The sequence below is a fragment of the Ovis canadensis genome, chromosome 3 (assembly GCF_042477335.2).
Source record: "Ovis canadensis isolate MfBH-ARS-UI-01 breed Bighorn chromosome 3, ARS-UI_OviCan_v2, whole genome shotgun sequence".
In the NCBI taxonomy this organism is placed as follows: domain Eukaryota; kingdom Metazoa; phylum Chordata; class Mammalia; order Artiodactyla; family Bovidae; genus Ovis; species Ovis canadensis.
This window is the reverse complement of record NC_091247.1, coordinates 231,437,472-231,454,574: the sequence shown is the minus strand read 5'-3', so window position 1 is coordinate 231,454,574 and position 17,103 is coordinate 231,437,472. Positions and strand designations below refer to the sequence as shown.

Here is a 17,103-nt window from a genome sequence, read left to right as displayed (position 1 = left end):
CAGTGTGCTGCAGCCGCGGTTCAGAGGAGTCGGACATGACTTAGAGACCAAAGAACAAGTCTCTTCCGACTTCTGAAGAGATGGCTTAATTTACTTTTAAAGTTTTATTTATTTACTTAGCTGGCTGCGATGGTCTTAGCTGCGGCACTCGGAATCTTGGCTGCATCGTGAGGGATCTTCCATCACAGCGCGCGGATTCTCAGCGCAGTGAGCAGACGCTCGCCACAGTGCACGGGCTTACTTGCTCCGCAGCATGCGGGATCTTTGTCCCAGACCAGGGACTGAACATCTGTCCCCTGTATTGCATGGTGGATTCTTGCCCACTGGACAAGCAGGGAAGTCCTCTTAGCCTGATTTCTAAAGCACTGAAGCACTCACAAGAAGTCATAACTACTGTAATTCATCCAGCATCTAACTGGACTGCAATGGGAGAGCCTTTCAGGCGCTTCTGCTCCTGTGGAGGCACGAGCCCTTCCCTCCCTTTCCGGCGCCTGCACGGACCGTGCTCTGACGGTGGCCACGCTCACACCTAAGCCCGAGCCGCCTGCTCCGCACGAGTGACTCACCGCACGGCACACACGACTGGCTGTTTTATCTGGATTACACTCTGGCTTGGAGAGGCCGAGTCACTTTCCCGCAGCACAGCACCTCAACACCAGACACACAAGGGCCGAAGAAACCCCGAAAGTCAAGAGACCACACACACATCTTCAAAACTGAAAGTTTATTGCCATCCATCCTCGAATGTCTCCTCATACCGTCTATTTGTATAGACCACACAGTTAACGAGAATCAAAAACAGTTCTTACCTTCTGTGGAAACTCCTCGTTTAAATTTTATATTTAGGCAAAATATAAAAACATTTGGGACTTTTTCTTGGAGTATATGCAACTTTAAGAAAAAATTTTTCATTCAGTAGATGTAGAATCTCTTCACCTGAAAAATAAGAGAGGGAAAAAAAACTTAAGTTCTACGTCTTTAAAGTCAACTCTCCAAAATGATAGAGGAAAAAAAACCAGAAGTCATTACCTTAACCGAGAATTCAGATTATCAGAACAATTTGTGGCCAAGGGTCTAAAACTCCCCTGTCCTTGCTTGCTCTGCGAGACTGGTGCCAGTGCCACACGCCCACCCCCAGCTGGGCAGCCAGCTGATGGGATGGCCGGGGCGCAGGGCTGAGCAGGCCTCTGCGGAGCTGTCCAGGGCCACGCCCGCACTACCAACCCCAACAAACACACATCCTGATCACAAGACGCCTAGACGACGCCCCTCACGATTCCAGAAAAAAGGGGCTCCAAAGGGTTCCAGGTGGGACTGCTAGACACCATTTCCAAACGTCAGCAGCACTCCTCGGAGAAAATCCTGACTTCAAGGTGTGCACCAAAAACGTGGACCAAGAGCGCCCTGGACTGTTCACTCTGTATTTGCACGAAAGTCATGATTTCACCATCTGAAAAGCATGCTTACACAACAAGGAGGGATGGCCGCTCTAGAATATAACAGCCTTAAGAGACTGGTTCATCAAATACAATACTTAAGTCTTGTTCGGGTCCAATTAAGATGAACCCAGTTGAAGAGTGCGCTTTTGACGCTATTGGGGAAATCTAAACACAGACTGGTACCAGCACTAAGGAATTAACGCAAATCTCTCAGTTGTAAAAATAACATGGTTACTTTGTTTTTAAAAACAAAAACCTCCCTTATCTGGCAGAAAAAATGAAGTATTCATGAGTGAAATGACATTATTTTTGGATTACTTTTAAAACACTTTACCGAAACACAAGAGCCAAACAAATTTTAAAGGTGTGAGAGAGAAGAACACCACCAACAAAAAAAAACTGGCAAAGTGCTGATCACCGATAAAGCTGGGAAGTGAGCACAAGGGTATCCAGTGTTTTCTGGTGTATTTTTAAATTCCATATAAAAAGAAAAAAAAGTACTTGGAGTTGTGCTAGTAAACCAGCAGTAAGTCAATGTCATACCCTAAAACAGGAAACTAGTTTTTAAAACTGTGAAACAGAACAAAGGACCCTTCCTTTAAAATTGAGTCAGGAGGTCCAAAGGGGAGCCCTCACCCAGCACTGCCGGGTTTCGATCACAGACCCCCATGGAGGAAGGCTTCCCATTTGCCCAGCAACTCAGTCAGTAACCAACCGTCAGCACCCTGAACTCTCATTTCCTCCAAGGGACTTTTGCTCAAGAGTACCGCGCACCTCCTCCTCTTCCCCTACGTAGTGACCTCCGTCTTCTCAGAGAGACCTGCCTGTGGCTTTTGTTACTGCTTGGCTGTCCTGCACTGCTATTCTCAAACTCCCACCCAATTCAGAACTGGCTTTTCAGCACTTCATACAGTTTCAAAATAAAGAAGTATCTCTATAAGGGCCCTCAGACCTGTTTATTCTGACTCTGAACAGGGTGCTTTCATAACACTACATCTTCTTGACACATTCTCCTCAGTGTGAGCTGGAGGAAGCCCAACAGCCAGGACATGGTAGGGGGTGCAGCTGGGACATTGGGGGTGCAGCCGGGGAATGGGGGTGCAGCTGAGGAATGAGGGGTGCCGCCGAGGAATGAGGGTGCAGCTGGGACATGAGGGTGCCACCAGGACATGGTGGGGGTGCAGCCGGGACATGGGGGTGCCACCGGGACATGGTGGGGGGTGCAGCCGGGACATGAGGGTTGCCGCCGGGACATGGGGGTGCCGCCGGGACATGGTGGTTGCAGTCAGGACATGGGAATGCAGCCGGGGAACGGGGGGTACAGCCGGGACATGGGGGGGTGCAGCCGAGGAATGGGGGTGCAGCCAGGACATGAGGGGTGCGGCCGGGGAACGGGGGGTACAGCCAGGACATGGGGGGTACAGCCAGGGAACGGGGGGTGCAGCTGGGACATGAGGGGTGCAGCCGAGGAATGGGGGTGCAGCCAGGACATGAGGGGTGCAGCCGGGGAATGGGGGGTGCAGCCGGGACATGGTTGGGGATGCAGCCGGGGAATGGGGGGTGCAGCTGGGACATGGTTGGGGATGCAGCCGGGGAGTGGGGGGTGCAGCTGGGACATGGTTGGGGATGCAGCCGGGGAATGGGGGGTGCAGCTGGGACATGGTTGGGGATGCAGCCGGGGAATGGGGGGTGCAGCTGGGACATGAGGGGTGCAGCCGGGGAATGGGGGGTGCAGCTGGGGCATGGTTGGGGATGCAGCCGGGGAACCGGGGCGGGGTGTGCAGCCGGGGAACGGGAGACGAGGCTCCTCAGCAGGCAGGGACCCTGAGCACACACCCCATGCTCGCACTGCCTGGCAGCACCACCCTCTCCCGTGCCCTCCCTGCCAAGGCAGGCACACTGTCCTGCTCAAAATCACAGCAGGCTCTCAGATCTTGTCGGCAGCCTGGTTTTCCTGTGACCTCTTTCTCCCAAGCCCTACCCCACCTCCATCCCTAAACATACGTATTCCCTGAGGTCCACACAGGCACCCCGAACTGGACAGGGGGCAGCACTCTCACAGGCCCAGCAAGCCCTTCTGGGCCTCCCAATGCCTTCATTCAAGGATCTGTTTTTGACACTTTCGCTTCCAGCGCAGATGGACCAGATTTACAAATGAAATGGTTCTCAGGACACTGGCTACCTGGCAGGGAAAACAGCGACCCCTCAAACAGGGAACAGAGGAGCCCGTTAACTGCCCAGCTTCCTGCCTGACAAAGAGTTCTGGGTCACAGCAGAGGAACCAGGTGGGTCCAGCAGTCCCCGAGGGGAAGAAAGAGCGCTGGGAGTCCAGGGGGCAAGGCATGAGCACTGCCAAGCAGAGCACAGGGTGAGACAGAGGTGTGGACAGCGCCGAGGATGCGCCCGCTCCGACGAGGTACTGCTCAGCCCGTGTGTGTGAGAACAGCAGCCAAACCAAGGGTTAGCGGAACCATCCTCCAAGTTCACATGGGGTCAAGAAGAGTTGCTCCTCCTCCCGGTCACAGAGGCTATTTTCCAAACTTCAGGACATTGCACAAAGTATTCAGAAGACTTCTGCTTCAGTGGTGGGGCAAAATGAGACCTGGACTCAACATTCCCGTGGTCCCACCTGACAAAGCCTAAAAGCCAGACCCACAGAATCTAGCTTAGTTGGTAAAGAATCCGCCTGCAATGCAAGAGACCCTGGTTCAATTCCTGGGTTGGGAAGATCCGCTGGCGAAGGGAACAGCTACCCACTCCAGTCTTCTGGCCTGGAGAATTCCATGGACAGAGGAGCCTGGCAGGTTACCGTCCATGGGGTTGCAAAGAATCGGACACAACTGAGTGACTTTCACTGCACTTCACAGAATTAAACTCCTTCCAAGTAATTTAACAACATTCCAGACAAAGGTCAAGAATATTTATAGAAAACAAAAATACCCAGCATCCAACAAGATAAAAGTCACAGTATCTTGGCATCCAATCAAAAATGACCAGATATGCAAGGAAGCGGGAAAAACAAACCGTGATCCACCCAGAAATGACACAGACAGTAAAACTGATAGGCAAGGACATTAGACAGTGGTCGTCGCTGTATCCCATGTTCAAACACCTGGAGGGAAGACGCGATGTGTGAGAGAGAGATATGGAAGATGCACAAAGCCCCAGAGAGAATCAGAAACAGACTCTCAATCCAACGAAAGGCAGAGAGAGAGGACAAGGGCCCTGAGAGCCCACCGCGGGCCGTGACCGCGGGGCACACCGGGGTGCCGGGCGCCGCCGCACTCTCAGCGCACCCCTACTCCCCTGCCCGCCCTGCACTATTTCCTGACTCACTGCCAGCCTCTGCAGCGGACACCTCGGCACGTGGGCCTCTGCCTGAAACGCCCTCCCTCCACCTTCCTTACCTGGCAAATTCCTATCTGCCCCTCAAGCTCAAAATTCAAAGACAATCCCTTTTATCAGGCTTTCTTGAGTCCTTCCTCAGCACTGTTACAAAAGAATCGACACACTGTAATCTAGTTTTAAGTATTTTTTATCTTCAATCATGAAAAAAAAAATATTAAAAAGTCCAGAGAAAAATACAAAAAATCCATGTACTGAGATCTAATAAATGTTCACTATTTGCTTACGTACGGAGACAGTATTAGTCGCTCAGTCGTGTCCGACCCTGGGTGACCCCATGGACTGCAGCCCACCAGGCTCCTCTGTCTGTGGGATTCTCCAGGCAACAACACTGGAGTGGGATGCCATCCCCTTCTCCAGGGGACAGCACCAACCCAGGGACCAAACCTGGGTCTCCCGCACTGTGGGTAGGTCCTTTACTGTCTGAGACACCATGGAGGACCGCTGACATATGCCACCTACTCAAAAAAATGTTTCTAGGAGTTCCCTGGTGGCATGGAGGGTACAAATTTGCACCACAGAGAGCCGCCACAGCAAGGCCCTGGGGGGCACCCGCCCCAGCACACAGATGAGAGCGGCAAGCAGTGCCTGCCTGGACCTGCTCTCAGCACTGCGCTCCTGGGAGAACCAAAACCAACGGCGGCAGGCAGGCTCAAGCCGAGGCTGAGCCTGTCACTCTGGCTACACTGGGTCCCCATCACTGTGCACGGGCCCTCTCGACCAGGGGCGAGTGGGCGCAGCCCTCCAAGTGCAGCGCGCAGGCTTCTTGGTGCGGTGGGATCTCTCGTCCAGGAGCGTGGGCTCTAGGGTACAGGAGCTTCAGGACTTGCGGCACACGGGCTCAGGTGCCCCGAGGCACGTGGGACCTTAGCTCCCAGACCAGGAATCGAGCCCGTGCCCTCTGCAAAGGCAGGTGGACTCTTAACCACCGAACCACCAGGAAAGCCTCTAGGCTGAGACTCTGGAAGGAAAAGTAATGTCAAACAGGCAGCTAAGAAGCAGTGCCAAACAGGCAGAAAAGCTCCCCAACAGCACAAGGGTGGAAAGCAGGGCAGTGAACCGAGCTGAGCCCAAACAAGGGCACATAAGCACTAATTTAAGGAGCACTGATGCGGGGTGACGCCTGCCCTGAGAAGAGAAGCGACAGGGGCCGCTGCCACGGGGACCTTCTCACTAAGGGCCGGCAGCCCGAGAGCCAAGGACGACCCAGTGCAGGAGGCAATCCGCTGCCAACCCCCGGGCACAAGTGGAACCGCAGAGGCTGCAATCGTGGCAGGACCAGCCCAAGGCCACGAGGTCACCGTCAGCTCTCGAACTGGAACCCAGGCTGTCTGAGAGCAGTCCATGTTCTCAATCTCTACACGATCCCAGATTCTGACCCAGATTCTAGTTGATACAGGGGAAAGGAAGGCATCACAGGAGATGCAGCAGGCCTGAGGCAGACGGAATGGAAGCAAAGGCCCAACCCAGGACTGGATGGTCCAGGGTGTCACCCAGCGAGCCCTCCGAGCAGAGCGCCCAGGGCCTTCACCATGACGAGCTGGGGTCAGGCGGTGGCCACCAAGCACAACCTTCTGAGTGTGCTCAACACCAACGAACTGCACCCTTTGAAAGAGTGGATCTCACAGGACAGGAATTACATCTTAATGAAAAAACACGCACATTCAGTGGGCTGACAGGTAACAGTCAAGTTCCCAGAGGAGAGCAGACCAGAGGGGCTAAGGCCCCAGGAGCCACAGCTCGGCCCCCACAGAGAAGAAGGCTCTGCGGTGCCCCCCGAGGAGAGGCTGGGGGGCTGAGAGAGAGCCCACAGGACTGAACTCAGGAGTCAGGATGGCGCTGTGCTCAGCGACGGCTGCCACAAGGAAACCTGCAGGAGCTCTATCTACTCCTTTTAAGTTACTGACCACAAACCTCATGTGCACAGAGAACACAGCCCGGCGAGCCTGCCTCCTCTTGGAGCGAGCTTGCCTCTTCTGAGACGACCGGGACAGGCGCAGGACAGGCACTGGACAGACGTGAACTCTGCACAACCCCTCGCATCACAAAGCAAGTCTCCCTGCCTAGGACCCCCAGTCACCACAGGTGGGGAGGGATGGGGCGGGTCCAAGTCTCAGCTCCGAGAGGCCCCACGGCCTCTGCTCTTGCCCCCGAGGAGCCCTGTGGCCAGTGCAAAGAAGCCCTTCCAGCCTCCCCAAGGATGACTGAACACTGGAGAGCCCCGTCTCGCGAGGAGGCCTGGCTCCACACACAGAGCAGACAGAAGCCAGCGCCACCCAAACTGGGCTCAACCCACCAACTCAGGAAAAACAGTCATTTGATTCCTCGCAACCCTTCAACATCCTTACCCCCCTAACTCACAGAAAAAGCACACGGTCTCAAGTGGGAACCCTCCAGTCTTCAGCTCACCAAATCTGCAACCCGAATCACAGTCCCTGCCTCCCATCATTACAGCACAAAAAGGGCCTTGCTCCCGCCAAGACAAACCACTGCACCTGCGCGCTCAACCCTGCCCTTCACACCTCCTGACCTGTCTCCCCCTCGCTCACTGCGCACGCACAGCCGTGCACACCGCCGCCCCACAGATGCCTCTCTGATCCTGCTCACAGCAATGCTCCCCCAAGGGACACTGGCTCGCGCCGTCCCCTCCCATCCAGCTCCTGCGCCCACCACACCACCAGACCGTTCCCATGAAGGAAGTCAGTGACCCCCCAGAACCACCCCGTGGCATCTCCTGGCCTGACACGGTGGAAATAACACCATGTCATAGCCTGCCTGACACCACACCCTGCAGGGCCCTGCGGCCCCAGAGCTACTCTCTGTCAGCTCCCACTTCTGCTCAGTCCACCAGTGGGCACCTCTCAGCGTCAGTCCTGTCCCCCTCCTTGCCCTCTGCTGCACAGGTTTAAAAGTGCAGCTCTCTGAGTTCTGGTTCTACAAAAACTGGAGCGGCTATATCACACTAGTCTCCCTGCTGATAATAAGTATAAACTCTAAACTAAACATAAGCACACCTATTTGAGCATACAGAAACATGCAGTAAGTGGAGGGAACACAGTCACTGAAAGAAGAGCGAGCCCCACGAGCTCTACACTGGGGAGCTCCTGAGGCCGTGTCGACCACAGGAGGAGCGAGGCCCAATTTCAGGGCGACCAGGACGGCTGAAGCTGAACAGGGAAATCTAAAAGAGGAGTGCGTGCCTGTGCTCGGGCACGTCCAACTCTATGAGAGCGAAAGTGAAAGCCAGTCAGTCGAGTCCGACTGCGTGCGACCCCATGGACTATAGAGTCCATGGAATTCTCCAGGCCAGAATACTGGAGTGGGTAGCCGCTCCCTTCTCCAGGGGACCTTCCCAACCCAGGGATCAAACCGAGGTCTCCCGCATTACAGGCAGATTCTTTACCAACTAAGTCCAACTCTACGCGACCCCACAGACCTCAGCCCACTAGGCTTCTCTCGTCTGTGGGATTTCCCAGGCAAGGGTACTAGAGTCGGTTGCCGTTCTCTTCCCCAGGGTATCTTCCCAACCCAGGGAGCGAACCCACATGTCCTGCATTTGCCAACCCTTCACCACTGGGCCATCAGGGAAGCCCAAGATGGATCAGGTCTGAGGACTGGGTGCAAGACACGGTGACTGCTGTCAGTAGCAGGGCACTGAGATCTGCTAAGGCAAGCCTCACGTGTTCTTCCCATGTGCATGCGTGTGTGCATGCATGGTGAGACAGTGGCGGCTGTGACAGTTAACTGGATGGGGAGGACTCCTTCACAGCGTCTACGTTTATCAAACCATCACAACCTACTTTTAATACACTACATTTTTATTTGTCAATTACACCTTGATGAAGCTGGGGGGAAAAAAAAATAAGCAGAAAACAGCTGTTGTAAGATAAAAGCTAAGCCAAGATTTGGCAGCTGTCCAGCACTGTGGAGACAGAATTCAGAGGTTAAATTTTGCTAAACTAGATGGGTTTTCTATTAAAATCTCAGAAGGGCCATGCCTTAGGAGTAAAACCCATGTTCCAGAGCTAAAAGTTATGCCCTAAAATTTAGAACAAAACCAAAACAGATCTACTCTAGAAAAGCTTCGACAGGATTAAGATCATCTTCCAGTCATTTAACAGCCTGCCCTAACAAACCTCAACACTCTTTAAGGAAAGACAACCTAAAACAAAGTCTCTAGCATACACTACCCACAATGTCCATTTTGCAATTTAAAAAAATTATTACACAGGCAGAGAAGAAAAATGTTACCCATGATCAAGAGGAAAAACAAGCTACAGCAAGCAAAAATGGCCACATATTGAAACTGGAAGATGAAAACTTCAAAAGAGCAATCATAAAAATGGTAAAGGCTTTAGGAAAAGGGAACAGAAGGGGTGACAGGTGGAGAACATTAGCAGAGAAATGCAAGCCTGAAAGGAGGACCAGAAGGAGGCTCTGGAGCTGGAAAACTCAGTGAAAGTGAAAGCCGCTCAGCCGTGTCCGACTCTCTGCAACCCCACAGACTGTAGCTTTCCAGGCTCCTCTGTCCGTGGGATTCGAGAGATCAGAATACCGGAGTGGGAAGCCGTTCCCTTCTCCACAGGACCTTCCCAACCCAGGGATCAAACCCAGGTCTCCCACACTGCAGGCAGATGCTTTACTGTCTGAGCCACTAAGGACGCCTGAAACACACAGCATCTGAAATTCATGCCGCTGGATGGAATTAATAACAGAATGGGCACAAAGAAGAAACCCAGTGAGCTTGACGACAGACGAAAAGAAACTATACAATGTAAACAAAGAGAGAAACGAATGCAAAAATACCAACACATTCAAAGCCTGTGGGAAGGTATCAAACAGTCTAAAACAGATACCACCAGAGTTCCAAGAGAAGAAGGATTAGGAAGTAAAAGAAATATTTAAGAGGCAATGGCCAAAAAGTTTCCAAAGGTGATTAAATACATCAACCCACAGATCCAAGCAGGATAAATATAGAAACACCACACCTAGAAAATAATACTCAAATGGAAAAAAAAGCTTCTAAGAATTTATTTAATAAAAATAAATGCATATCTTAAACACAGAAGGAAAAAGGTTATCAGGTAAACAGAAGTAAGAATGACAGCTGACTCCTCATCAGAAACAACAGAGGCTAGAAGACAGTGGAGTACGGACTTCCCCGGCGGCCCAGTGGTCAAGACTTCACATTCCAACTCGAGGGTCAGGTTTGATCCCTGGTCGGGGGCGCTAAGATCCCGCATGCTTTGTGGACAAAAGACAGAACAGAAACCCATAAAACAGAAACAATATTGTAACAAATTCAATAAAGACTTTAAAAATGGTCCACATTAAAAAAAAAAAATCTTAGAAAAAACCCACAATGGAATAATTTTTTCAAAGCACGTAAAGAAAAAAGCTGTCAACCTGGAATTCTATATTCAGCAGAAACACCTCTCAAAGCTGAAGGGTAAGTAAAGACTTCTTCAGACCAACAAAGATGGAGTGATTCTGTCCCCAGCGCACCCACAACATAAGAAACACTGAAGAAAATATTTTAAGCCAAAGGAAAATGATCCTTTATAGAAATCCAATCCACAAAAAGGAATGAAAACCTTCCCAACTCATTCTTTGAGACCACAGATATCAAAACAAAAAATATCATATGGGGAAAAAAGTCATACACAAATATGTCTCATGAATATATGTATGATATGTGCAAAAAAAACCTTAACAAACCACCAGTGAACAAAAATCCAGCCACTGTGTTTTGTGTTTTTGTTTTTTTGGCGGGGGGCCCATGCCTAGTGGCGTGCAGGATCTTAGTTTCTTAGTTCCTCAACCAGGGAATTCCCCCCATACCCCCACACTAAGGGCATTTATCCAAAAATGCAAAGTTACTCTAACATCTGAAAATTAATTAATATAGCACATTACACTGATGGGGCTTCCCTGGTGGCTCAGATGGTAAAAGAATCTGCCTGCAATGTGGGAGACTCAGGTTTGATCCCTGGCTCGGAAAGATCCCCTGGAGAAGGGCATGGCGACCCACTCCAGTATTCTTGCCTGGAGAATTCCATGGACAGAGGAGCCTGGCAGGGTACAGTCCACAGGACTGTGAAGAGTGGGACTTGACTGAGCGACTAGCACTTTCATTTCCATCACACTGATGAGATAAAGGACAGACACTGAACAACCACCCCAGAAAATGTAGAAAAGGCACTGGGCAAAGCCCGACGCCTTTCATGGAAAACACCCCCAAAGCAAGCTAGAGGACAACCCCCTCAACCACCGGAGACCCGAGGGACCCGCCATCACCACTCCATTCCACATTGTAGCAGCGGCCCTAGATGGTGCTACAAAGGAAAAGAAGCAAAAAGCGTAGTAATTGGAAAGGAAAAGAAAACTGCCTCTACTCTCATGCAGACAGACTGCAAGCCTGCCATGCGCACTGACGGATGAGCAGACCGGGAGGGGCTGCAGGGAGCGGGGCCAGCACGCACGGACCAGCTGCGCTCCTGCACATGAGTAACTGACTGAGAAATAACATAAAGACATTTTCAATAACGTCAAAACTACCAAATACTTACAAACACACTGAATGAAAAAAGTGATCTTTCACACCAAAAATTACAAAATGTTGCTGAGGAAAATTAAGGAAAATTTAAATAAATGGAGAGATGCACCATGTGCACAGAAGACTCAGTTAATAACTCGATTCTAAACTTGATCTGGACTTCCCCAGTGGCTCAGTGGTGGAGAATTCTCCTGAAATGCAGGAGTCTTGGGTTCGATCCCTCGGTTGGGAAGATTCCCTGGAGAAGGGAATGGCATCCCACCCCAGTATTCTTGCCTGGAGAAGCCCATGGACAGAGGAGCCTGGCAGGCTACAGTCCATGGGGCTGCAAAAGAGCTGGACATGACTTAGACTAAACACCACCACCACCCATCTAGAGATTCCATGTGATCCCAACCAAACTCCCAGAAAAAATTCATGTCCAAATTGAAGAGCTTATTCTAAAACTGGCAAGACAATTCCGTAGAGGAATAAAGGTGAAAGTCTTATACGACCTGAGTTCCAAACTGACCGTAAAATCACAGCCCTTAAGACAGCATGGTGTTGGCACAGGATAAAAAAGACCAATGGAACATAACAGAAAGCCCAGAAATAATCCTGCATACACATATTCAATTAGTTCATAACGAAGGGTCCAGTGCAATTTAATGAAGACAGTCTTTCCAACAAAGGATGCTATAATGGTTATCTAATTTTCATATGGGGGGAAAATGTACCCTTTTCCACTTCACACAAAACAGACACAAGATGGATCATTCATAAAGGAGATCAGTATCTGCCTGGAGATAGAGGGGCACAAAAGGTTGGCAGGAGGGATCCCAAAGGGACGTGAGGAAATTTGGGAAATGATGGACACATTCACTGTCTTGACTGTGGCGATGATTTCACAGCTATGTGCATATGTCAAGAGCTATCAACTTTCACACTTTAAACGCGTGCAGTTTAGGGGATTCCCCGGTGGCCCAGCGGTTGAGAATCTGCCTGGCAATGCAGAGGGCACAGGCTCCAACCCTGTGGAGGAGCCAGGACCCCACAGGCCACAGGGTGACTAAGCCCACTCACAGCACCACCACTGAGCCCGCACGCGCTGCAGCCCACAGGGTGACCAGCAGAGCCCGTGTGCCGCAACTGAGGCCTGTCGCAGCCAAATAGATAAATTTTTTCCAGAAAAAAAGAGAATCAGGCAAACTACAAAATAAGAAGAAACCTTAAGCTCTCGTTTCCTCTCCTCCTCCCACTCCCTCACTGTGTCTGTATCCACATCATAAAAGACTGACAACCAGAATTGTTTTAATTGCAAATAGTTAATAAAGACAATCCAACAAAAAGCGGACAGAAGACTGGACACTTAACAAGACTTAACAAGAGAGACACAAACGGTCGGAAAGCACGTGAAAGTCCCTCAGCACTGTTTTGCTTTATTTATTTAGTTTTGGCTGCGCTGGGTCTTCCTTGCGATGCAGGCTTTTCTCTAGTTGCAGTAAGCAGGGGCTACCCTAGCGCCTCACTGCGGAGGCTCCTCTTGCTCCACAGCGCAGGCGCCACAGGGCACACAGGCTCAGAGGCGCAGCTCCGGGCCCCACAGCGCAGGCTCCACAGCTGTAGTGTACGGGCTTAGGTTGCTCCACAGCGTGTGGGATCTTCCCTGATCAGGGATCGAACCTGCGTCTCCTGCACTGGCAGGGAGATTCTTTACCACTGACCCACCAGGGAAGCCCCACCGTCGTTACTAAAACCATAACGAAACACCACTACCACCTGAGTTAAAATAAAATTTAAAAAACTGATAATATCAACTGTTGGTATGGATGTGGAGAAACTAGAACTCTCATACATTACTGACGGGAGTATAAGATGGTACCAGTTTGGGAAATCTCGCAGTTTCTAAAAAGATTAAACATAAATCTATTCTATGACCTAGCAATTCCATTCCCACACATTTATCCCAAAGAAATAATACATATATCCACAAAAGAATGTAAATAAACTTAGTGACTAGTTACAACAGCCAAAAGGTGAAACCAACCCAAATATCAATAAGAAAACTATTTTCATACAAAGGAATATTATTCAAATGAAAAGCACAACTACAGATAAAAGAATCAAAATCATTATATTTCAAAAATATACTGAGCAAAAGAAGACAGACACAGAGATTTCTCTGGTGGTCCAATGGCTAAGACTCCGCACCCCCAATGCGGGCAGCCTAGGCCCCGTCCCTGGTCAGGGAACTGGAGCACATGGGCCACAGCTGAGTTTGCACGCTGCCAACAGAAGATCTCGCACACCTCAACCAAGACCTGGCACAGCCAAACAGACCCAAAGAGACGTGAAAGACTGTGTAGTATGCTTTCTGGCTCCATTTATATGATGCTGAAGGACCTGCAAAATTACTCTAAAAAATAGAAATCAGAATCGGGAATTGTTACCTTTCAATTTTGAAGGATGGCTTTAACAACTAAAAAGGCACACAAAGGAACTGCACTCCTCCCAACATCTTGTCTCTCCCTCTGGTATTCACATGTCGATGGCACTCCCCAACTCAACCTGCAGCCTGCGTCCCCTCACAACCCAGAGTCAACAGACTACAAACAAGAGACGACTGGAAGGCCAACGTTTTAACGAAGGCTCTGAGTGTCTCTCCCCTTTACCCTGGCCACACAGCAGTCTTATCCAGGTTCCTGGAGGAGGTCCAGGATCTTTGCATGTGCTGCCCCCTCAGTCCAGAAGGCTCTTCTTGCCTTCCAGGGTTTAGCTGACATTCAGTTCAGTCACTCAGTCGTGTCCGACTCTTTGCAACCCCATGAACTGCAGCACACCAGGCCTCCCTGTCCATCACCAACTCCCGGAGTTCACCCAAACTCTTGTCCATCGAGTCAGGGATGCCATCCAGCCATCTCATCCTCGGTCGTCCCCTTCTCCTCCTGCCCCCAATCCCTCCCAGCATCAGAGTCTTTTCCCATGAGTCAACTCTTCACATGAGGTGGCCAAAGTACTGGAGCTTCAGCTTCAGCATCATTCCTTCCAAAGACATTAGAGAAGCCAAACGGAAGGGACACGAAGAAGAGGTGAACAGCTGAGAGTACCAGTGAGAACTCAGGCCCTGAGAAGCCAAGGGCAGGGCAGGAAGAGGCCACGGCGGGAGGTGAGCGAGTGACAGCCACTCAGCCGTGTCCAGCTCTGTACATTCCACGGGATTCTCCAGGCCAGAATACTGGAGGGGGCAGCGTTCCCCTTCTCCAGGGGATTGTCCCCAGGGATCGAGCCCAGGGCTCCTGCATTGCAGGTGGATTCTTTACCAGCTGAGACACAAGGGAAGGGGGGAGATGACAGGTGGATAAGCGAGTAACAGGCTGGAGAAGGCCCTATGGACAAGGCAGGTGGACACAGGGAGAGAACGGGGCGGCGCAGAGCGGAACGCAGGAGCTACGTGGAAGCCACAGACTGGGCGAGCTGGTGGCGACAGGCCAGGGGGTCAGCAGCGAGGTGGGAGCAGTCAGGGACAAGTCTGCGGACGATGCAGGGCGTTAGGCTGTGAAGACACAAAGTGGAAGGGGGGTTGTATGGACCTCACAGTGATGGTGCGAGGACATTCACGGGGCCTGGAAAGTGCATAAGGGCCGCCCCAGGTGTGAAGGAGAGGTGGTGGGGAAGAAACGTGGCAGTGAGAGAGAAGTCGCTCCGTCGTGTCCGACTCTTTGCGACCCGTGGACTGTAGCCCACCAGGCTCCTCCGTCCACGGGATTCTCCAGGCAAGAGCACCAGAGTGGGTTGCCATGAAGGAGTCAGCAGATGACAGGCGGAGAGACAGGCGACTGGAGAAACGGGAAGGGCACAGTGAGGGGGGAAGGGCACAGACGACAGGGGGCTCCGGCGAGGGGAGCGCCCCGCGGCCGGGCGGGGCAGGCGGGGCGGGCCCTGAGCGGGACTCAGCCCCGGGGCACTGACGGGGCGCCCGGCCGGCAAGCGGGGTGCGGACTGCGCGGGCCCCGGCGGCACGGGGGAAGGAAGGGCAGAAACGCGCGACCGCCTGACGAGGGGGAGAGCCTCCGGGGGGTCGCTGACGGCGGGCGGCGCTGGGGGGCGGGCGCCGGCGGGCGAGGACTGCGGCCCTGGGGCTCAGGGCGCTGGGGGGCGGGCGCCGGCGGGCGGTCCCCGCGGGCGGGCGCTGACGGCACGGCAGGCGGCGGCGGACACGTGGAGAGGACGCGGACGGGGCGGGCGCCAACGGCGGGCGCGGGCCCGGCGGACCCCGGCCGCGGGGCGCGGACAGGCCGGGCCTCACGGCGGCGGCTGCCATGGGGACACCGGGGCGCGGGCCCCGCCGGCCCTCAGCCGCGGCCGCACTCACCTGCCCCGCGGGCCGGGCGTCGCGGCGGCTCCTCGGAGGCCCGGGTGGAGGCCAGGGACCGGGCGGAGGCGAAGCCCGGGCGGCCCGCGGTAGGCCGCGCGCACATGGGCCCGGCCGGGCTAGGCGCCCACAGACACTACACCCACAGACCCGGCGCGGCCCGCCGGCGCCTCAGGACCGGCTCAGGCCGCGGGCCGCGCGCTGGTCGCTCCAAAATGGCGGTGGCGGCGGCCGGCCGCGCGCACGCCGGGGGCGGGGCCTCGTCTGGGGGTGGGGCGAGGCCTCCGTGTGGGTGTGGCGGTTGTGGGCGGGGCCGCGCGTGGTGGGCGGGGCCGCGGGGTCGGAAGGGCCTCTAGAAGTGGGGGCGTGGCTTCCCCTTCCTCTGCTCCCTCTAGGTAAACATCTCTTCCTCTGTCGTCCCCTTTCTCCTCCTGCCTTCAATCTTTCCCAGCATCAGGGTCTTTTCCAATAAGTCGGCTCTTCGCATCAGGTGACCAAAGTATTGGAGTTTCAGCCTCAACATCAGTCCTTCCAATGAACACCCAGGACTGATCTCCTTTAGGATGGACTGGTTGGATCTCCTGGCAGTCCCAAGGACTCTCAAGAGTCTTCTCCAACACCAGAGTTCAAAAGCATCAATTCTTTGGCCCTCAGCCTTCTTTATAGTCCAACTCTCGCACTCATACATGACTACTGGAAAAACCATAGCTTTGACTAGACAGACCTTTGTCAGTAAAGTGATTTCTCTGTTTTTTAGTATGTTGTCTAGGTTTGTCATAGCTTTCCTTCGAAGGAGCGTTTCTTTTCACTTCAAAATGAATCTGATCCCTGAGCTATGCCGAGCCTTGTCAGCAGAGGGTGCTGGAGAGGTTGCCAGAGAAGGTTTGCTCCAGGGCCGCTCCGCTGGCGTCAAGCGCCGCTTCCCCGGGGTCCCACATTTGCCTAGACAGCTCCTCCAGAACATCTTTCCCAGGCAGACCGCAGGGTGGACCTCTGGCAAGCTCTGTAGGGTGATCGTTCAGGAAATGGGGGTTGAAAGCGTCAATCTTACAACCGAGAATAGATGATAAGCCCTGCAAGCGAAGACCGCCCCCGCCCCCACCTCGGAGGCTGGAGGTGCACTAGGCAGTTTCAGAATAGGGGCCGGCGCGTGCGATGCTCGGGCTGGTTGTCCTCCTGTGAGAGCCGGCAACCCTCACCCTGATCATGATGCTCTTCTGCGGTCAGCTAGGACCCCTCTCCTCTCCCACCCACCCTGAGTTCCAGTCCCTCCACTTCTAACTGGAGCCCCTCTCCCCGAAGTCCTAGACTTAGAACAGTCTCTGCCACCAAATTCACAGCAGCAACCTCCC

General features: G+C 52.9%; 1 protein-coding gene across 11 annotated transcripts in view; it reads right to left on the bottom strand.

Moving 5' to 3' along the window:
• Window positions 1-16,005, bottom strand: part of PPP6R2 (protein phosphatase 6 regulatory subunit 2) — a 64,360-nt gene extending 48,355 nt beyond the window's left edge. For 8 of the 11 annotated variants that reach the window (XR_011256233.1, XR_011256234.1, XR_011256235.1 and 5 more), the window contains exons 1-2: window positions 15,752-16,005; window positions 810-936 (exon numbers count right to left, since the gene is read on the bottom strand). The gene's annotated coding sequence lies outside the window, so the exon portion shown is untranslated. The remainder of the gene's footprint in view (window positions 1-809; window positions 937-15,751) is intronic. The other 3 variants (XM_069586211.1, XM_069586213.1, XM_069586215.1) reach the window with 2 other exon arrangements.
• Between the last annotated feature and the right edge of the window lie 1,098 nt (window positions 16,006-17,103).